Source organism: Culex quinquefasciatus, chromosome 1 (assembly GCF_015732765.1).
Source record: "Culex quinquefasciatus strain JHB chromosome 1, VPISU_Cqui_1.0_pri_paternal, whole genome shotgun sequence".
In the NCBI taxonomy this organism is placed as follows: Eukaryota; Metazoa; Arthropoda; class Insecta; order Diptera; family Culicidae; genus Culex; species Culex quinquefasciatus.
This window is the reverse complement of record NC_051861.1, coordinates 86,423,350-86,445,653: the sequence shown is the minus strand read 5'-3', so window position 1 is coordinate 86,445,653 and position 22,304 is coordinate 86,423,350. Positions and strand designations below refer to the sequence as shown.

Here is a 22,304-nt window from a genome sequence, read left to right as displayed (position 1 = left end):
GTCCGTCTTTTCTTGCCGAAAACTGCACCCTGGCACCACTGCCCAATCCAAAACATCCCTCCCGATGAACTCGCTTCGTTCCCGGAAAAGCCTTCGTTTGTTTGTGTTCATCCCGAAAGCTCGCTCTCAGCTGTTCATCCTCGTCGTCGTGTCACGGTCACGGCCTCCGTTGATCATGCGTCGGGCTTTCTTCGTGGCCGTGCTTGCTTGCATTGCTGGCCACACTTGCCGCGGTTTGGTTGCCTACTTTCAGGCGGGACGGTTTTTTGGCGGCAGTTCTCACGGCGATGGGGTTGCGATAACACGCGTTGGTTCCGGGGCTTGGCAGAACACAGTGCTCTCACTAGGATTTTCTTGTTCTGTGCTGTGCAGTACAGTGCGTTCCGGTCAGGTGGAAACGGCTCAGGGGGTGGACGGCGCAAACCGGATGTTTCCCGACAAATCCTGCCGCCGGAGGTCCAAGTGCTGAATGAGTGGTGATTTGTGTGAGGGCTTTTTTGTCTAGTGTGTCACATACCAGTGGACAAACACACACACATACGTACACAAATACGCTCAAAAGGATTTGAAATAGAAAAAAAGTGTGCTCTAAAAGAGGATCCTCTTTTGGGAGGGTGAAAAGCAGTTTGGTGAAGAGTGTGGTGTGGTGGAGACCAGTTGGTGGTGATGACCATTATGATGACACACACATGCGGAAGGACGACTTTCAATGAGTGCCACCTTTTTGTGTAGCGATTTGTGCTAATCCTGGGGTGCACACATACACACACACACACACACACACACCTAGGGGTTCACACAAAAGTGTAAATGAAGTGGAGGCGTTGTGGCTGAATTCCGGTACCCGCAGATGACCCACAGGAGAAGCAATTGGGCTCTGTCATAAATAAATAAAGCGGATTTCCCCCCAGTGCAAACGACTCATCAGTCGTGGAATGTTTTGAGGATTTGAAGCTTCGTAGGAAAGAAGCTTTTCACATGGTCGAAAACAAGCACGTGGGCGAGTGAGTGAATCAAATTTGGTTGAGTTCGATTCAACTATGTACGTACAAGCAATTGGAAAATCCGGATTATTTTAAGTGTAAAATTGTCGCATAACGTGTCTGTTGAAGTGTTAAGTTGTGTAAAAAATAATGGAGAAAATTTTGTTGGTGCTGCTGAAAATTTTGTGTAAATACAAATGATGATACAATTGTTATGAATTGAAATTTGATGACATAAAATAAACGTACCGTGACAATCTACAGTGTTAACGGAGGATTTATCTGATAATTGGATGTTAATTTAGTGATAACATTTAATAAGAAGGTGAGTAATGTAACGATTAATTACAAATAAAATACAATTCGATTCAACTGAGCCACTATTTTCGACTGTCTAATGACTTAACCCTAGAATCAAGCAAGTTACACAGCAGTTCTTTCAAGTAACTGTCTGCCTGAAAATGGTTAAATGATGGTCAATAATTCATTGGTTCAAAGAGTTTGCTACGATGAAATGTGCTAAATCAGCGATACTCAACGGGGGTACCGGGCCTACTTGATTTACATGGCAGGGGGTACCGGCCTAGAACAAGGTTGAGAATAGCTGTGCTAAATGAATACCATGTCAAACCTGCTGAATTGTTCACCATTTTTTTTCGTATGAAACGTTTAGAGCTGATTTTTGCTACTTGGAAACTTTTCCTTACTCAGATTCTATAAAACATGCATCGTTCAGAATGTTATAAAAATGTTACACTTAAATTACTTTAAAAATATAACTCAGAATTCCATTGTTTGGAATTAGGGGAAAATTGTGCGGCAAGGGGTTTCCAGCATCGTGTCAGACTGGTCACTAATCCGGAATCACTTGGAACTTGATCAAGTAATTCTGTAGTTCTAGATTTACTGAGTAATTCCGAGCAATCCTGATAATTTCTAATAATCCAAGTAATCCTGGTAATTGCATGATTCTTTTTTGTGAAAGCATACCTCAGAAATAGACCGTAGACCGTGGTGTAGGGGTAAGCATGATTGCCTCTCACCCAGTCGGCCTGGGTTCGATCCCAGAAGGTCCCGGTGGCAAATTTTGAGACGAGATTTGTCTGATCACGCCTTCCGTCGGACGGGAAGTAAATTTTGGCCCCGGACTAACCTAAAAAAAAGGTTAGGTCGTTAGCTCAGTCCAGGTGTAGGAGTCTTCTCCCTGGGTCCTGTCCTGGTGGAGTCGCTGATAGGCAGTTGGACTCTCAATCCAAAGGTCGTCAGTTCGAATCCCGGGGTGGATGGAAGCTAAGGTGTAAAAAGAGCTTTGCAATTGCCTCAACAATCAAGCCTTCGAACACCTAGTTTCGAGTAGAAATCTCGCAATCGAGAACGCCAAGGCAATGCTGTAGAGCGAATAATTTGATACCTCAGAAATAATAAAATAATAAAAAATAACGGTTAAAAAGATAATTTTGATAAACCTATTGGATGCCTATTAATTTTACATGTAAGAAACCAAAGTTATAGCTAGTAAGGGATCATTCGGATTTTGAGTAAGTAATTCAGTAATTCCAGTATTGCTCCGCAATTCTGCAGTAATTCCTGTAAATCCGGAATAACCTAATAATTCCGTAGTAATTCGTGTGATTTCATAGTTACTCAGTAATTCGTGTATTTCCCATTAATTCAAGTAACTACTAGTAATTCTTTAAAGGGAAATCGGCAGAATGCGTTTTGCTTTTGCTTGATGCCTTTTATGGGTTTAAGAAGTACAGAGCGGATTATTTTTATTTATTATTTGTTGTACTCTTGATCCTCGGTCCTAACATGGTCGCAGCACCTAAAAGGACCTAATAAAAATAAGTTGTGAAGAAAAAAAAAGTACAGAGCGGATTCAGAATGCCCGCTAATTTGGATGCTTTCTAATTCAAATGTATGCGGATGAAAAAGCACTCAAACTTCGTTTTGAGTTTCCCGGAAAACGGAAAAAAATATTTTTAAAAAATATATCTATTCCCAAGAAATTTTTGAAAGCGTCATAAAATCAATGTTTTCTTTATATTTGATATGTTTTTCATGCTTTAATATTATACCATTAGCTCAATACTATTAATATCAATCTAAACAAGGATAGCAGTTTTTAGATAGCTTTAAAGATTTTTTTGTTCTTTGTTGTTTTTTGAATTTAAAATGCACTCAAACGCCAAAATCAGACTTTTAAATGATTTTAATATTTACAAAAAATTTTCGTTGATTTCCAAGTAGGACGTCCAATTTACCCAGGTTTTGAGTTTACCAGAAAACGGGAAAAATATTTATTCCCGGGAAGTTTTTGAAAAAGTCATAAAATCCATGTTCTTTTTATATTTGTTATGTTTTTCAAGCTTTAAAGCTAAACAATTAGCTCAATACTATTTTACATCAATCTAAACAACCAATAAATAAACAACAATAGCAGTTTTAAGAAAGCTCAAACATTATTTTGCTGTTCTCTGTTGTGCTTTGAATTTTGTATGCACCACATTTCTGATTCAAATTAAATAAGCATCTTATAAATATTTATTTTTAATTTATTTCTATATATATGACATGACTAAAACAGCTGGAAAATTGGTTTAAGATGTCTAAAAAACAAAAATGACAGCAAATAAAATGTTAGCAATTTATGTCAAATTTTAGAAAAGTTCAAACTTATAAAATTGTAATGCTAATGTAATTTCCAGGCTAAAATTATATTTAAGTTTAATTCCCGGATTTTCCCGTACAAAATATAAAAATTCTCGGGATTCGAGATATCCCGGTTTTTGAAATAAATCCCGGGAATTTTGTGTTGAGAATTTCCGGAAATTTTGTGTCGAAAATTCCCCGGATGGACGCACTATTGCCAAGCACGTGGTTTTTTGCAATCCAATTCCAAAGACTTTTCTCGATGTGCTGAAAGTAATTTTAGCAATCCTGCGTGGTTTCTGTTGATCCCAAGTAATTCATATGTTGATAGGACCTTTAAAAAAAACTCTAGAATTGTTCTTTTAGAAATTCCTTGCTAAATATATTTATCTATTTCCAAAGGCTTTCTAAAACTTGTGAAAACATTTGAAAATTTGAATTAAGGCCGTTGCAAATATTTTTCAGTTGATAACGGAAAGTCGGATTGGAGCGCTCTTTGTTGCGTTGGGTTCGTATAAGCCCAAGGAAGGTTTATATGCTAAGAAATTGCTACTTTGGCCACTATGTGACCGATTCCGGAGCATCTGCAGATTGTATGGGAAATTTACGTAAACTCAAATTTTTATCACAAGAGGCTGAATAAGCAAACAAGCTATACGTCAACAAACGAAAAAGGCAGAACGAAGTTTGTCAGGTAAGGCTTGTAATAGCTGGTAATATTATAAAACATTTCGCATGACAGATTATTTTGGCAGTATGTAATCTTTCATGTGCTGGTACAAATTTTAAATACAATTTTTTTGGAACTCTTAAAATTTAAAAAAAAATTAAGGGTTGAAGTTCGACCTGTTTACATAACTTTGGCAATGTTTTAAAAATGTATTTTTCTGGGATAAACTTTCTATATTTCATGTAAAATAAGAATGGTGTAATTTTTGTTTTGTCCCAGACAATGACTCGCATTTTTTACAATTTAAATGACGATGGTATCATTATAGAGAATGTGAAAACAAGAAAAATTGAAAAAATTAAAAAAAACTAAAATGGCAAATGGTAGCGATAGGAGTTGGTGGTCAAAAACTATCAGATAAAAACATAAAGTGAATAAAATAAATGCTCATTAGAATACTTCAATATTAAATAAGAAAATTATAAAACAAGAGAAGTAAAGTAAATTTTCGAAAGAAAGACACTAGACGAAATGTAAGTTATAAAAACAGCCAAAGCTGACCTTGAAACAAATAAAATTTTATAAACATTGGCAAGGTTTCATAAAAGAAGTAAAAAAAATCAATCCTAAAAACTTTTTTCAACCCTAAGCTGTGAAATAACTTGTCATAAGTTAAGTTGAGTCGGTGAATGATTTTTTTGCCGAGGTACCGTAAAACGGGGTGACTTTGATAGCCGGGGTGACATTGATAGGTTTGCGATTTTTCCGCAAAATGAAGAGTACATTTAAAATACGTAAGGAATGGTTCAGAAACATACTGACCGTGGTAGAGAAGTGTTCAAAGTACCTCAAGAAGAACTTTTCATACATTTTTGAAAGGTTTATAAAGTTAGTTTACTATAGTTAAGAAAATGTTGATAGAAGTCATTATTTTAAACTTCTCAAAGTGTCATGATTTTCTCAATTATCATGATTTTTAATCGGAAAACGGAATGCATTTTCGGATTCTTTGGACAATTTTCCACTAGGAGAAGGTTAAATAAGATTGTAAATAATAAATAATATATGTTTTTGAAACACAGTAAAAAAAAACTCCAAATTTATAGGCATTTTCAGTTGAACAAATTTCATGTAAAATGTAAAAACTTGTGATTCGTGCTTCGAATTCAGTATAAAATGCTATATAAATCGATAATTTTATAAACAAAACTAGTTTTAACAAATTTCAGGCAAAATTCCGACTTTTTAGTAATTTTTCCTAAAATTTACAAATATTTTGTTAAAAAGCTTATAAACATAGTTAACTTAACATAAACATAGATTTTTTTTTCTTACAAACTATATCAGCTACTTTAGTGATGGTACATTTAACGTACAAATAAAGTTTGAACATCTTAATGATGTTTTTAACAAGAAAAACTATGACTATCAAAGTCACCCCGGAATTAAAACTAAGAATTTTTAACATAACTGTATTTCTAAACACTATTGAAAAAACTTTTTTTCCAAAATAGTGCATGGACTTTGTGTGGCCTAAAATATTCTAAAAACAAATTGAAATCCTATCAAAGTCACCCCGGTTTACGGTACTCTTTATTTTTATTTAAATTAATGAACTCTCTACTGATCTCACCAACATACGTCCAAACTGAGGCGGAAATTCGAAAATATAACTGAAATTTCAAAGCCCTGGCCCATTCAACCAACATTTTAAGGTGTCCCTTTTCAAAATGATGAGGAGAGATTCCCCCCTCTTCCCAGCACATGGGGCGCCAACACGCCAGATTATTCATAATAATGCGTATCGGTTTCCTTAACCGTCGTCGTCGCCGTCGTCTTTGCCTGTCAAGTGTCGTCCCAGAACATGGGAAAACGACCACGACGACGACGAAGACGAGGGGCTGGGCCTGGATTACGTAATCCGAGACCGGTAGACGACAGGGGACAATCAGTCAATCAATGGACCCAACTTGGCAGTGTCTCTATGCCTTTGTCACAGTACAGTTGACAGCCGACACGGCTGTCGGTTTGGCAAGGTCCTTGAAGGTAAGGTTGGAAGAGTTTTTAATCAATGTTGTATTTTAAAGGCAAGACAACTGTGCCAACCTTCGAAATCACTTTGGCCTTCTGTAGTTACTGGTGATGCCTGGACCGCACAGCCATCACGGCATGGGACAATATTTATTCAAAACACGATAGAAAGTGCGGCTTAGACTGCGGTGGTTTCAACCTCTTCCCGATAAATTTGATCGAACTCCTTTAATCCTTCCAGGAATCTAAATACTTGTCCCAAAAATTGTTTTCCCAACTTTAAGTGAACTCGTCTTACACTTGTTTACCTTATTTTAATCCTTGCCGGGGATCTGCGTTTCAAATCGAAATCGAACTCTAGAAATTCAACCCCTTTCTCCTTTGGAAATGGTCCCAACTCCAAGTAATCCACCAAAGCAAAAGTTGGTTTCCAATCGAACCAAATTTCCCTTTATGTCACCTGAAAGGGTGCGGGTGAGACGGGAGGAGCAGGGGCGAAAAACTTTACCTTCGCCATGTTGAAATAATTGAGCTAAAATTTCTGGTTCGAAACTTGAATCACACGAAAACCCAAACCAAGTTCGATTCGTTTCGTTCGAGCCACGGTCGTGTTCCACAATTTGGTAGTCAGAGCAGAGGTACACGCCGAGTCACCGTCATCAGAACCTGAGCTCTGGATTTTATGTAATTTGCTTTCGGGATGTGTGTCCTGCCGGTTTGGGAAGGGAAACGGGGTTTAGTTCGAAACGATGGATTTTCTTGTTCGGGAAAATTACGGTTGCACTCCTGGTGGTGGTTTTTGGTCAGTTCCAGGGAAGACGATCTTTGTTAGATTAATTATTGCTGCAGAATTGGACGAACAATGGCAGCAGGGGCAAGAGCAGTATCAGGATTGTGGGTTAGTATTGACAATTGACACGCTGGACTAAATTTAATTTCCGATTTTCATTGTTGAAGAATTCCTGGTGAACCGTCCAAATGATACAGAAAAACTATAAACTTTAATTTCAATGAAATTTTCTCAAAACATGGTGGAATTTGTTTAAAAAAATAATGTGATCAATTCTACATTAATTGCCAACTGCTTTAAGGTCGACCCAATCTCACACGAAGATCGAAGGAATTGTATTGAAATGGTACAAAGTTGGAAATAGAGACTTGAACCTGAATCTTTTTGAAAAAATATAACTCAATATTTCAGTTTTGTCCAAAAAAACATTTTCATCCACTTTTTGATCTATAAAGAGCACTGAAAAGAAGAGCTCTTGATATTTAAGAACTTTTTAGAGTTCGACTTGTTACATGTGACTTTGCCACTGTTTTAAAAAATGTGAGATAGAAATTTGGTGTCAAAGGGACTTCTATGTGAAATTGGACGCCCAATTTGATGGCGTACTCAGAATTTCGGGAAAAACGTATTTTTAATTGAAAAAAAAACAAAGAGCAATTCCAGCTCAAATCGAAAACTTTTCTGATACTTTTGTACCCGACCCTCTCCGATCTCAATGAAACATTGTAGACATGTTATCCTAGGCCTATATAAGCCCTTTTGTGTATATGGAGAATAGAACATTTGAGAAGAGTTATTTAAACATTTTTGTATTTTGTGATTTGAAAATTACTGTATCTCGAAGCCGTTTCATTGTATCAAAAAGTGGTCAAAGACAAACTTGTAGGAAATTAGACGGGCTTTCTAAAAAAATACATCGAAAGAAAAAAAACACGTCACTTAGATGAAATTTTTCAATTTTTATGTTTTAAGATGTTACCAAAAGAATCACAAAAAGTGCAGGATGGTATGTTTCTCCTAAAACAATAGCAAACCATTTTTTAAGTGGTCTCAACGCCAAAATTATTAAGAACCAATAGTGGAAATCGATTCCCTAGACAATTTTACATAAAAGTCTCTTGGCCATTGTCCTATGTGCAATCTTTGTAAAGATATAGCGGTTTTAAAAATATAAATGTTGAAAAAATAGTTTTTTTTTTCGTGGTTTTTGTCAATTTCGTAAATATTTTCACCGGAAAATTCGAACAATGTCCCATAAGTTTGTCTTAGACAGCATTTTGATTTGATTCGTTTTCATATTTACATAAGCTTATTTACTATTCTGGTTTCTACCATACTGAAAAAAATATTCTGTTTTCAGTTATAAGCAATGTAATTAAGCTTACATCTGTAACAAATGATACAACATAAGAAGAAGAGGAATTTCAAAAATTCTTTAATTAAAACCCGAATATGGTCGTTTTCGGTAAAAAAAATTAGTATCAAAAAGACCGGTGCGTATCTTTGCCCCTTGCATATTTTGCACCCCCTTCCTACTCTACTGAATATGAACGAAAAATCAAAGTCACTTGAGGTGGGGTTCGATCCCTCGCCCTTTGGATTGGTAAACAAAAATGCTAACCACTACGCCACCATGGCTAGGTAAGCTACGCATGAAATTCGGAATACTGTTGCTTCCAACTAAATACGCACGGGGTCGTTGTCCATTTGACAAGGGTTCGGAAGTTCTGAATGACGTTTGAATCCGATTAATGCAAACTTATTCAGGGCGGGGCTTGTCGATTCAAGCTGAGGTACCTCGCGCTCGGCAAGCCAGTGTAGAAATTGGTCACTGAAGCTCGACAGAGCTAACACCATCCAAATGCTTATGCGAGTTATTTGTGTTAAAATCTATAAATACATGGAAATAACTCAATTCCAGAGTCAAAATGAGTTCATTCGTTAATTGGAACTATAAAACTCCAAAAAGTGTCATACATCGACTTCTGACCACTATTTGGCCACCAAGCTGTGGTGACCGAGATGGAAAAGTCATTAGGTTAATCTGTCAAAGGTCCCTGGTTCAATTTCCGTAGTCGACACATTTTGTTTTTTTGTTTTAAGAGTTAAACTTTTTTTTGCAAATGAACCTCGAGAGAATAGTTCTCTCGCCCATCTCAAGCTGTGTTCTGTCCGTAAATGGCGCCACTATTCTCTCGGTTCGAGACCATTATCCTCTCGGACAAGCGCTTCCAAGTTTTGGGTGTAGTTTTGAGAAGGAATCTCGCAATCAAGAACGCAAGAGAAATGCTGCAGAGCGAATAATTTATTTTGTATTATTTATTTACAAATTTCACTCTGGATCTTTGCTTGTGATACAGCAATTCCATTTGAAAAGAGCCTAAACCGAAAAAAAAGCAGGGCTGCGGAATCGGGTCATATTTCAAACGACTCCGACTCCGACTCCGACTCCGGCTTTCTCAGATTAGCCGACTCCGACTCCGACTCCGACTCCAGCTTTCAACAAATGGTTGGCTCCGACTCCGACTCCGACTCCGACTCCACGTATTTTTCAAATTTGAAAATATTTTTTTCAAAGCTAATAAATTTAAGAGCGAGTTTTTCACCGATGTGAAACAGGTCGTATCGAGGTGCTCCGATTTGGATGAAACTTTCAGGGTTTGTTTGTCTATACATGAGATGAACTCATGCCAAATATGAGCCCTCTACGACAAAGGGAAGTGGGGTAAAACGGACTTTGAAGTTTGAGGTCCAAAAAACATGAAAAATCTTAAAATTGCTCGCATTTCCGTAAAACTTCATCAATTCCAACTCTCTTAGATGCATTTGAATGGTCTTTTGAAGCCCTTCAAAACGTGCTATAGACATCCAGGATTGGTTTGGCTTTTTCTCATAGCTTTTACTAATTACTGTTAAAAATGGATTTTTTTAAAACCTTAATAACTTTTCCCAACAGCCTCCAACACCCATACTCCCATAGGTCAAAAGTTAGGGAATTTCATGGACTATAAGCCTACGGTATTAACTTTTTGGCCAATCGCAGTTTTTCTCATAGTTTTACGGTTTTTCTAGAACAAACATTTTACAACGTTAGTTTTTGCCCTGTAGGCCTCCATAGCGGCACTTTTTGGTCTCAATTTTGACATATTCGGAATCCTCAGAAAATTTTACATTAGGTTGAGGTGTTGTAATTTTGAATTTGATTGTAAAAATGCCATTTAGAATTAATTAAAATATTATTTAGCATTTTGTCGGATTAAGGGTAAAACAAGTTTTCGCCTACTTGATACAGCATTTGACGTATTGAGCATAGGGTAAATAAGATCTATTTCTTTTTTCAAAAATGTTTTATTTAATTATTTTTTAAAGCAATATTACAACTCCAATACTTCTAACTTACGTGAAATTGTCCGAGGATTCCGAATATGACAAAATTGAGACCAAAAAGTGCCGCTATGGAGGCCTACATGGCAAAAACCAATGTTGTAAAATGTTTGTTCTTGAAAAGTCGTAAAACTATGAGAAAAACTGCAATTGGCCAAAAAGTTAATACCGTAGGCTTATAGTCCATGAAATTCCCTAACTTTTGACCTATGGGAATATGGGTGTTGGTGGCTGTTGCAAAAAGATATTAAGGTTTTAAAAAAATCCATTTTTAACAGTAATTTGCAAAAGCTATGTGAAAAAGTCAAACCAATCCTGGATGTCTATAGCACATTTTGAAGGGCTTCAAAAGACCATTCGAATGCATCTAAGAGAGTTGGAATTGATGAAGTTTTACGGAAATGCGAGCAATTTTAAGATTTTTCATATGTTTTGGACCTCAAACTTTAATGCCCGTTTTACCCCACTTCCCTTTGTCGTAGAGGGCTCATATTTGGCATGAGTTCATCTCATGTAAAGACAAACAAACCCTGAAAGATTCATCCAAATCGGAGCACCTCGATACGACCTCTAGAACAAACCGAGCAGAATCTACAAATACTGCCTCTTAAATATTAAATTGTTATTTTTGAATGAATAATTAAAAGAAACCTGGCCTTAACGATCTATTGGACATTACAATTCAATTTGCTCACTTTCAGGCTGACATTTATAAGAAGCAAAGTGACAGGCATCTCGTTTTTTAAATGACAGTTTTAAACGAAACTTTTTTTTTAAGGCGTACCTGGACATCACGCCATGGCTGAAGGAGATTATTATTGCAAATCAATGCATCAAAGCAATCTAAACAATTTCTTCGTGGAAAGGACGCTTAAGATGTCCTTTTCAAATATCGGTGACATGAAAAATATTTTACCCTGGAAATTTTTAATTTATTTTAATTTTAAAATTTTATATACTTTAAAAAGGAGGCGCACGATACTTCGTGAATCTTCCCCTAAAACGAAGCTTTATGAATGATCTTGCGCCTCCATCAATATATATGAAAAAACTTAAAATATTATAAAAAACTAACTTAATCCACCTATGTGGTTGGAGCCTTCCTCATAACAATGGCTGTACACAAGTTTCATCTATTTTTTAGATCCGGCTTCCAAAAAGTACATCGATATCACTTAAGTGGCCATATCTCGAGACAGGGTTGCCAGATCTTCAATGTTTTGCACTCGTTGGAAAGGTCTTTTGATAACCTAACCAACAAAGGGTCGGATGATGGACCCGGACATAGTTTACATACATTTAAGTGAGATCCGGCTTCAAAAAAGTATATCAGACCTCCGTGTACGCACGAGAGCAAGCAGCAGTCAAGTGCTCTGTGCTCTATCGTCTTTTCGAAATTTTTCGCCGTAGTTGATTGTGATTACCCGCGAGTTTGCTCCACCAGCATGCCTAAGGCCGGCCGTGGCCGTGGCAGTTCGAGTGCGGCCTCGAAAAACCCGCGAAGTTCGTCTACCGGCCGTGTGCAAAAAGGTAAACAAACAAACGCCGTGTCGGCCGCCATCGCGCAGGGGAGCGTGAGCGCAGATGGAATCGACAAAAAGTATCTACATCCCGGATACGTTCCGAGATCACCAGTGCGAACCCGTTCCGGTACTTCCGGTGCCACGACCAGTGGCACATCAACATCCGCCAACATCCCCATCAGGAACGAGTTCCAGATGCTGAGCGACGACGAAGAAAACAACAACACCGACGGTAGCAGCACTACCGACGACGACGACGATGACGGGCGTGCACGGAAGAAAGTGTCGATGCCAAAAAAGAACAATTCTCCAAAGGAACGTAGACCACCTCCAATTTTTGTTTTGGACACGTTGGCGGACGATGTTGACGAGTTGCTGGAAGGCCTCGGATATTGTCTCAAAATCGGTAAGTCGTCAGTGCAAGTTTACACTTTTGACGAAAAGAACTTCGACCTGGTTGTGGAGAAATTGAAGCGTCAAAACTTCAAGTTTTACACATTCGACCCCGTGCAAAAGACTGCCGTTAAGGTCGTTTTGCAGGGGTACCAAGACCGCCCGATCTCCGACCTCAAGAAGGACCTCTCGGGTGCTGGAATAACGCCACGTGACATAAAAGTGCTCTCGCGGAAGACTACAGTCACAGGTACACACACCCTGTACCTGTTGTACTTCGACCGCGGCACCGTCAAAATTCAAGACCTGCGGCGAACTAAGGCGTTGGACGGGTTTTGGGTAAACTGGCGGTTCTACTCAAAGAACCCGTCGGACGCAGCACAATGCCACCGTTGCCAGAAATTCGGCCACGGCTCGCGGAACTGCAACCTTCCGCCCCGCTGTGTGAAGTGCGGTGAATCACACCTCTCTGAGGCGTGTGCACTGCCGTGCAAAGCGGACTTGGGGGACAAGGCAGAGCAAACGAAGGCGCGCATCAAGTGCGCCAACTGCGGAGGTAACCATACCAGCAACTACCGTGGATGCAGCGCACGGAAAAATTACCTCGAGGAGCAGGAAAGAGGAAGAAGAAAGCAGCAGCGTCCCACCCTCCTCAGCGAAGTACGAGCGAAACCGTGCCGGCAGCTGGTCATCGTACGGTTCCAGCGGACAACTCAGCGTTCCCTCCTGGATGGGGGCGATCGTTCGCCAGCGTGGTCGCTGCCGGCAGTGGCAATACGGCCCAGCAAGAAGTTACCGGAGAAGATCTCTTTACCCTGCCAGAGTTCTTTGCTCTCGCAGGAGATGATGACGCGGTTTCGGACCTGCCGTAACAAGGCGGAGCAATTCCTGGCCCTTGGGGAGCTGATGATCAAGCACATCTATAAAGGATAAAAAACTGTGATCTAGTTTTAAGCTTTTTCTATTTCTATCCTCTTTCCCTTGCAATTTTAGTAAGTTTTTTATTATTTTTTTTCTTACTTTTGGTGACACCTTTATTTACAAGCAATAACTGTTCCAAAATGAATTATGATGTGACACACAGCTGTAAGGAACTCCAAAACTCTGTTATGTACCTCAAAAGAACTTATTGTATCTTGATTATTCACCAATAAAACCGAATTGAATTGAATTGAAAAAAAAGTATATCAATATCACTTAAGTGACCATATCTCGAGACAGGGTTGCCAGATCTTCAATGATTTGGACTCATTGGAAAGGTCTTTTGATAACCTAACCAACGATGGTTCGGATGATGGATCCGGACATAGTTTACATACATTTAAGTGAGATCCGGCTTCAAAAAAGTACATCAATATCACTTAAGTGGTCATATCTCGAGACAGGGTTGCCAGATCTTCAATGTTTTGCACTCGTTGGAAAGGTCTTTTGATAACCTAACCAACAATGGGTCGGATGGTGGATCAGGACATAGTACACATACATTTAAGTGAGATCCGGCTTCAAAAAAGTACATCAATATCACTTAAGTGGCCATATCTCGAGACAGGGTTGCCAGATCTTCAATGTTTTGCACTCGTTGGAAAGGTCTTTTGATAACCTAACCAACAATGGGTCGGATGGTGGATCCGGACATAGTTTACATACATTTAAGTGAGATCCAAATATATGTGAAAACACATTTTTATACATAACTTTTGAACTGCTTATCGAAACTTCAATCTGTATAAAACTCGATCTATGGGACCCTAAACCAAGTCGAATGCAACAAGTTCGGGTCAAATCGGTTCAGCCAGTGCCGAGAAACATGAGCTAGTTTGTTGGTCACATACATACATACACACACACATACACACACGCACATACACACAGACATTTGTTCAGTTTTCGATTCTGAGTCGATATGTATACATGAAGGTGGGTCTACGACGTTTTTATACGAAGTTCATTTTAGAGCAGGATTAAAGCATTACCTCAGTGAGGAAGGCAAAACCAATATCCACAAGTAAAATATTTTCTAGGTCACAAGTATTCCATTTTTTTTAAGTACATTGATTTGCAATGATAATCACCTTCCGTTATATTGGCGTGGGATACACTAAATCCCCCATGTGCGCTCTTTTTGGGGGGGCGCACACCGGGGGAGAGCGCAATTCGGGGGAGCGTTATTTCGGGGTTTGAGCGCAAATCGGGGGAGCGTTATTGCGGGGTTTTGGCGTAAAATGGGGTTTTCTTTTTAAATGCACTTTTTTTTACATATAAATGAAACATTTGCATAAGGGGTCATCCACAAAACACGGATAAGGGGCCATCCACATAAGCGCCAATAAGAGCGTTATTTGGGGGGAGCGTTATTTCGGGGTTTGAGCGCAATTCGGGGGCGCAAAACGGGGGTGGCGCAATCGGGGGGAGCGTATTTAGGGGATTTAGTGTATACAGTATGAGGAAATTCGTACCAGTTGATAATTTGTTGAGATTTGTTCAACGATAATATGCAACGATATCAAAATAGTTTACCTAAAATCAACATCAATATCAACAATCAATGATTATTTCAAAATTAGTTGCAACTTCTATTAATATTTTTTGTTAGTTTCAATTATTTTAAATGCAACACTTTGATTTTCCTGTACTCAGTTATATACAAAATGCGCATGCTGAGTTCCAAGTAAGAGATTGTTATTATCGTTGATTATTTGTAACAAAAGTTAAACTGTCAGTGACTCTTTTTCGATTTCCAAAAAACAGTGATTGCAATTTTTAATCTTTTTATGTACCTCGTATTTTTTTCCTAAAAAATGATTTAACTTAAAACCTCCAAGACATTCGCTATCGGGGTAAAAGATGACATAACCAATATTTTTTAAATAATTTTTTAAATTATGATACTACATACTTGGGTAAGAGGTTATCATTTAGTGATTATAGTGTAATAACACAATCAGAGCTTTCCAATCACAATAAAAAGCTTCAAAAACATAATGGCATCTGATAAATCAATTAAAAATATAAGATGTTTTGGATAACTGAACAATAAAAAAAAACATATTTTTTGTTGAATTTAAAATAACTCCGACTCCGACTCCGGGTTATCAGAAATCTTCGGCTCCGACTCCGACTCCGACTCCAGCTCATAAAATTTAGCCGACTCCGGCTCCGACTCCGACTCCAGCTGCTCGAGTTTTGACGACTCCGACTCCGACTCCGACTCCAGCTCCCCAAAAAGACCCGACTCCACTGACTCCGGCTCCGACTCCGACTCCGACTCCACAGCCCTGGTTTTGAGATACGGCCATTTAAAGTTTTCAATTTCGCAATACAGTTTTGATCACGGAAATGGATTCTACGTCCAATTTCCTTCAAAATTTAGTCTAAGACCGACCCTCTAAGATTTGTGGTTCCTGAGTTATCGTCGTTTGAAGATAGGGGTTTCGCTCAAAAATCGCCAAAAAGTCGTTGTTTTTGGGAGGATACAAAAATGGAGGGGTTGGTCCGATTTGGATGAAATTCGGGATTTTTACATGTTTTGATAGTCTCAACAGCTCTGCCAAATTTGGGCAGAATCGGAGATGGTAATTTTCAAATGCTGTTCCGCTTCAGATGGAATGACCCATGTAGTGATTACTTTTTCAAATTAAATATTGATACTGGCGATTGGTTCATATAAAAAAAACCATAATTTCTCTCTAGCAAAATGTTCTTCAAAGCGAGGGTAAACTTCCAAGCAAGATACTCCCGAGGTAATATTCAACCACTCCTGAATCTCCTCCAGATTTTCACACACACACAGAGAATAGTACATCCCACCCCACTGCTAATAGCTGCTAAAGCACGTAAATCACGACGCTCTGTGAACTGATTTGCTTGCTTGAGAGTGTAATTCTCGCCGAGGGTTTCCCAGCTCGAGTTAAATATAGATAACGCTTTTTCCGGAGGGGGGCTGAGAGAGAGAGAGAGAGGGGGGGGGGGGAATTCACACCCAATTGATTATCGAGGGGCACGCTGCTCGGTTTAACCTTCCTAAGCTTGAATCGCCTGGTGCAGAAGGAAAAACGGTTCAATTCCTGGGAAATTTCCTGGGATGCTGCCTGCGATGGTTGGTTTGCTGTGGGTAAGGTTGAGGGTAATTGAATAAGCTGCAAATTTTTATAACCTTTCCCCAAACGGGGAGATCGGGGGAATGCTTCTAAGCAGTAGGATGTAATCGTGGATATGAATGAATAGGTTTGTGGGAAATTGAGAAGGAAATAATTTTCCACTGATATGATCTGGTACTCCAGCGGATGTGTACAAACATTGAAGGTCAAAGAAAAAAGTAATGTAGAAATTGTGTTGATGAATCGAAATTCCAAGAAAATGTTGCTGTCATTATTGAAAATATTGTAAAATGTGGGATTTTGTGGGATATTATAAGTTTTAGAAAAAAAAGACTTTTGATAATCTCCAATTGATCCCAAGTCCAAAGTTTCACCGGAAAACAGCAGATTTCCATTAATAAATTGGCCTCGGAAAAGGGGAAAACAAAAATTCAGGACAACTCCAGGGAAATTATCAATCTCCGAAGTCCTCTGTCAAACAGAAGCTTCCAGATGCACTCTGGCGGCCCCAATTGGAAACACTTTTTTTGTTGGGTTGCTCAAAGCTGTCCCTTAATGACAATCGTCGCAAATAACGCGGAAAAGCGCTTAACCCGGAAAATCCCTGTTTGTCGGAAAGTTTTTCTATCGAGCTTTTTTCTTCTCGGCCGTCTGAAATTGACGAGGATTTGGGTAAATTGCCTCCGACAAGGGGCGATACTCGAAATGTCGACTTGGACGATTAAGAGGGTCTGTCTCAAGGGCATGGACCGATTACATCGTTGATTGATTCCGGGGCTAATCTCTTGAGCAGTCTTGGAAAGTCCTCTTGCGTGACTTAAGTCATTTGAAATCAATTGAAACTTTTTTTTTTTGGTCTCAAGATTTCTTTCCAAAAGGCATTTTTTCCCGCCCCATTTTGAGCTGCTCCAGTAATTTTAAAACTCCTAAAATGCAATTTATCTTCCCATTTTATAAGATAACACACAATTTGAAAAATGCAAATAAAATTAATCTACCGTGCCGAGCTTGTGCTCTTCTACCAGAAAATCTTATGCTCACAATAAGGGAAGTTTCTTCACCAATCCTGGCACAGGTTACAGGGCTGATAATATATGAAGAGAAGACAAATTTCCATCACCCTCCCTGTTGGAAGAGCTCGGAAGAAGCTCAACATTGTAGGTTCTCCGAATTATCGTCATGATTTATACCGAATCTGGGCTTCGGCTTCTGTGGGCAAAAAGGGAGCCAACTCATCCTCGGTGGAACATTACCTTCGGGATTTCCAAGTAAATTTCATTGCCTGTTTCTTAGAAGAAGGTGTTGTAAAAACATTTGACTTGGTGAAGTACATAAATAAGAGCACGGAAATACGTTGTACATCGCATTTTTCTGAGACCAGTTTTTTCATTAGGGAAGAAAGGGGTTGTTCAAAGCCCCCGTCACGAGATATAAAAAAAATGCACCAAAATTATCCCTTAGACCAAAGTCTCAAAGGTCGTTGGTCCTGCTTGTGAATGTTTTTTTTTTTTCATTTTGTTAACCGTTTTTGAGCAATATCCAAGAAAATAAAACAACATCAAGCTAATAGTCTATTTCCATCGCTTAAAGCTACTAGTCTACTTCCAGTATAGCTTCTCGACAGATGAAATCGGTTGCCATTTCCAACTTGCTCATTTCACATTCACTTCACACACTGCTACGTAGCGCAGCTTGATCATCACCATCATCAATATCAGCAACTTTAACCCTCGTCTCACACGGGCAAAAGTGCACCTGACACCGATCGCCCTAGAATCTGCATAAATGCATCCCGAGAGCAGCAAAAGAAAAGTCCTTGTTTTCCCCCTGGTTGGTTGCACGGTTTAGCTGCAAGCAGAGCTTTCTTATCTCATCCCATGTCTCCTTGTTTCCGGTGATTGCTAACGAAGCCATGAATGAACTGCTCATCACTTTATCACAGTGTGACGTCTATTCCCCTCTCCCTATCCCTCCTAAACATTACATGTCTCTTTTTGCATGTGTGTGCACTTCTAAGAAGGGATTAGAATGTTACAATTAAGGGGGACGTCTTTGAGAAACGCCTCAAAAAGAGAAATAAAAATCTTAAATTTTGAATTACCAAACAACATTAAATCGTTTTTTATTATCCGATTGATCGATTTGATTTTTTTCTGAAGACATCGGATGTTCAAGTCTGGACTGTATTCAAGAATGAAAATATCAAATTCAATTTTTCCTGAATGATTTTAGCATAGGATTGCTCCCAAGTTTCCAAATAATTATGTTTTAACTTCTGAAGGCATTTCAATGAGTCTTCAAATGTGAATCCCTTCAAACTAAGATGAGGTTTTGAAGTCTTCTTTCCTAGTTAATATTTGTTATTCAAAATCAATCCTCAAATCCGAGACACACCTTCATGAATACTTATCGACTCAGAATCGAAAACTGAACAAATTTCTGTGTGAATGTATGTATGTGACCAAAATTCTTACCAAGTTTTTTTATATGCATGTTAACGATGTCCGGTTCCATCATCCTACCCATCGTTGGTTAGGTCAAGGGACTTCCAGCATCAAGGATTACTGACTAGTCTGAATGGAATTACCAGGATTACTGGCAATATGTCAATGATTACTTTGATTTCTCAGAATTACTTCTGATTATCAGAAACCACACAGAATTGCTCAAAATTTATACAAATAACTTGAAATTACTGCCTAGCTTCGAGCATATTGAGAAAAGTCTTTTGAATTGGATCGACTGACAGCTGTCAAACGCACAAAAACCACGTGCTTGGAAATAATGCGTCTATCCCCAGAATTCCCGGCACAAAATTCCTGGGATTTTTGAAAAACCAGGATTTCCTGAATCCCGAGAATTTTGTTATATTTTGTACGAGGAATTTCTCGGAATTAAACAAAAATCTAATTTGAGCCTGAAAACTACATAAGCGTTACAATTTGAAATCAGCATATATCAGGAATCATTTGGCTTATAAGGGAAAATTGTTGAAAAATGTGCTTAAAGATTCGCAAAATGTCAAGCGCCTCCCAAGCAACACACTTTGTCAGATAAACGTATTTCCCAACTGGTTGTATAACCGAACGGCCTCGTTACCACAACTTGTTCTACAACTCCTGTGCATTGGAAAAAGCGCACTTTTTTCTGTTGTATAACTTGCCAGAATAAGATGCAAGTTATCAGAGTAAGTTGTACAAATGTATCTGACAACACTGTGCTAGCTAACAAGAGATTCAACGAAAAAAAGGGGGCGTAGTTAACGGCTGTGCTGTCAAATCAAAGCGCATACTGAAAAGGAAAGATAGATTGAAAACAGTTGTCTAACCGTTACCCAACTTACATGTAAACAAACAGTTCTTATCAGAATTTCAATCAAAGACGAAGCCAATATGAATAGTATCTCTGACTATTTTGGTACGCTTGTTTCTGCCCGATTTATTTAGAAAAAAATTGAAATTGTATGAAAAAAAAATAATATTTTCACGCTCTCTAACTGTGATTCTTGTGAAACCCTCTTCATGGCGAACTTTTAGCTTTTTATTATTTTGAAGAACTTCGTCTTTCCCAAGATTCGATCCGATGACTTCGACGACTTGTTGTTATCTCCACGGCAGGTCCAGGCGCGCTTCCACATCTCTCCACGAGGCTTCATAGTAAACAAGCTGGCCTAAACGTCAATAAGAAGGCTACTGTCAGCTTTGTTATACTGCAGTGAGCTATACAACTTAACTCCAGAAAAGGCTGTCATTGGAAATAAAGTTATATAAGTTTGTTTCAAGTCAGTTGTTATAACTCCGTTATGTAACTTTGTTATAACTAACCGTTTCAACTGTCATTTCGATTACCGTACCACGGAGTAACATTGAAAATTGGTGTGATTTTAATTTGTTGTTTTCTCTATCATGAATTCCGTAAGCTGATATTTTTGGTAGCTTTTAACGGCGATTTTTTTTATAAATAATCGGTCAACAATTAAAATTATTGCAATCTTCGATAAATAAACATTATTTAAACTCTAAATACCTCACGTACAAATTTACACCACCTAACAACACGCAATGTCAAGTTGAATATGTTTGTTAAATATCAGTTATATAACCTATCCTCCGATAACATTTGTGTAACAAAGCGAGAAAACCTAAGGTTAATTATAGAATGGTTGGCCACGCCCATTTTTCAGAAGATGCCGTCACATGACAATGTTAGATAAGCAGTGAAACAAACAGTGATATATTATTCTTATTCAACAAACTGTTTTAGAGGAAAACAATGCATATGAGGGAACAGCATCATGGCATTTCAGGATTTTGACGTTTAATTACAGCTCATAAAAAGCGTTTTTGACTGAAATCAAGTGATAAATACCTCAAACGGAAGTGAGCAAGCAAGTTTTTATCGAAGGTGTTCCAAAATAAGTTGTTCAAACAGTGTAAATCAGCAAATTGGATGGAACCCTCCAAATAGGTGAGAATTTTTCCTATGTTGTGTTTTGTTGGAAAAGAGTGAAGTTGACTGTGTTTTAACACTTTTGTGGCACAAAACACGATAGTTACATAAGTCAGTTATACAAGCAGTGAAACAAACTGTTATTTAAGTTATGTTCAGATTTTTTCTCGTGTGTTTATCAAAAAAAATTGTCTAACTATTATTCAACATTCGACAAGTTATGAGTGCTACTTGGGGCTATTGCCTATTTTCTAATTAATTTTAGCTTATTATTGATTATTATTATTGAGCTTATGTTATGATTTTATAGCTTGAAAAACATAACAAATCTAAAGAAAACATATATTTTACGACTTTTTCGAAAATTACCCGGGATAAAAAAAAATATTTTTTCCGATTTCTGGGAAGCATAAAACCGTGGAAAATTGAACGTCCTACTTGGAAATTATCGAACAAAGGGGTGAATATTCACATAAGTTTGACGACTGATTTTGTAGTTTGAGTGCATATAAAATTCAGAGCACAACAATAAACAAATAAAAATCAAAAAGCATCTTGCGGATTTCCCAATAAAGAATTACTAGTAGTTATTTGACTTAATGGGAAATACACGATTTACTGAGTAACTCTGGAATTACAGGAATTACTATGGAATTACCAGGTAATTCCGAAATTACAATGGGATTACTAGGTAATTCCGGAATAACAGGAATTACTGCAGAATTGCAGAGTTATACTGGAATTACTGAATTACTTACTCGAAATGCGAATGATTCCGTACTACACAGCAAAAAATCCGATGGTAAAATCGCATGCCAAAGCACATGCACATCACCTTCGTCAAAATAAACACTTCATATATCAGACACTATGCTGGAAACCCTTGGGTTAGGTAATCAAAATACCTTTCCAACGAGTCCACAACATTGAAGATCTGGCAATCCTGATTCGAGTTATGATCACTTAAGTAATATTTATAGATCGAAAAAAGCTGAAATATGTGTCCAAACTCATATTTCCCATTGTTGGTAAAAAGTGAGGAAGGCATCAATTATCTCGGCACAGGCTGATCCGATTTAGACCATTTGGGACTCGTTCAATTCGTCTTGGAATCCCGTGACTTCCTATTCAAAATCAGCAAGTTTATTTCAAAAGATATGCTAAAAATACGGTTCAATAATTCGTTCAAACGATACAAAAAGTGTGGTTTTTCGAAAAAGTTGGTTATGTAATACATTTTTAGACAGATTTTTGAAATACCTTCCAAATGCCTTTGGAATTTTTAAGATCCTGCAGTTTTATCAGATGTTATGTGAATCTAAACACCCTATC

General features: G+C 38.1%; 1 protein-coding gene across 3 annotated transcripts in view; it reads left to right on the top strand.

The window, feature by feature from the left end:
• The first annotated feature begins 228 nt into the window (after positions 1–228).
• The window catches only part of LOC6046975 (dopamine receptor 2), a 246,095-nt gene continuing 224,019 nt past the window's right edge, over positions 229–22,304 (top strand). For all 3 annotated transcript variants that reach the window (XR_005279073.1, XM_038266818.1, XM_038266819.1), the window contains exon 1: positions 229–1,308. The gene's annotated coding sequence lies outside the window, so the exon portion shown is untranslated. The remainder of the gene's footprint in view (positions 1,309–22,304) is intronic.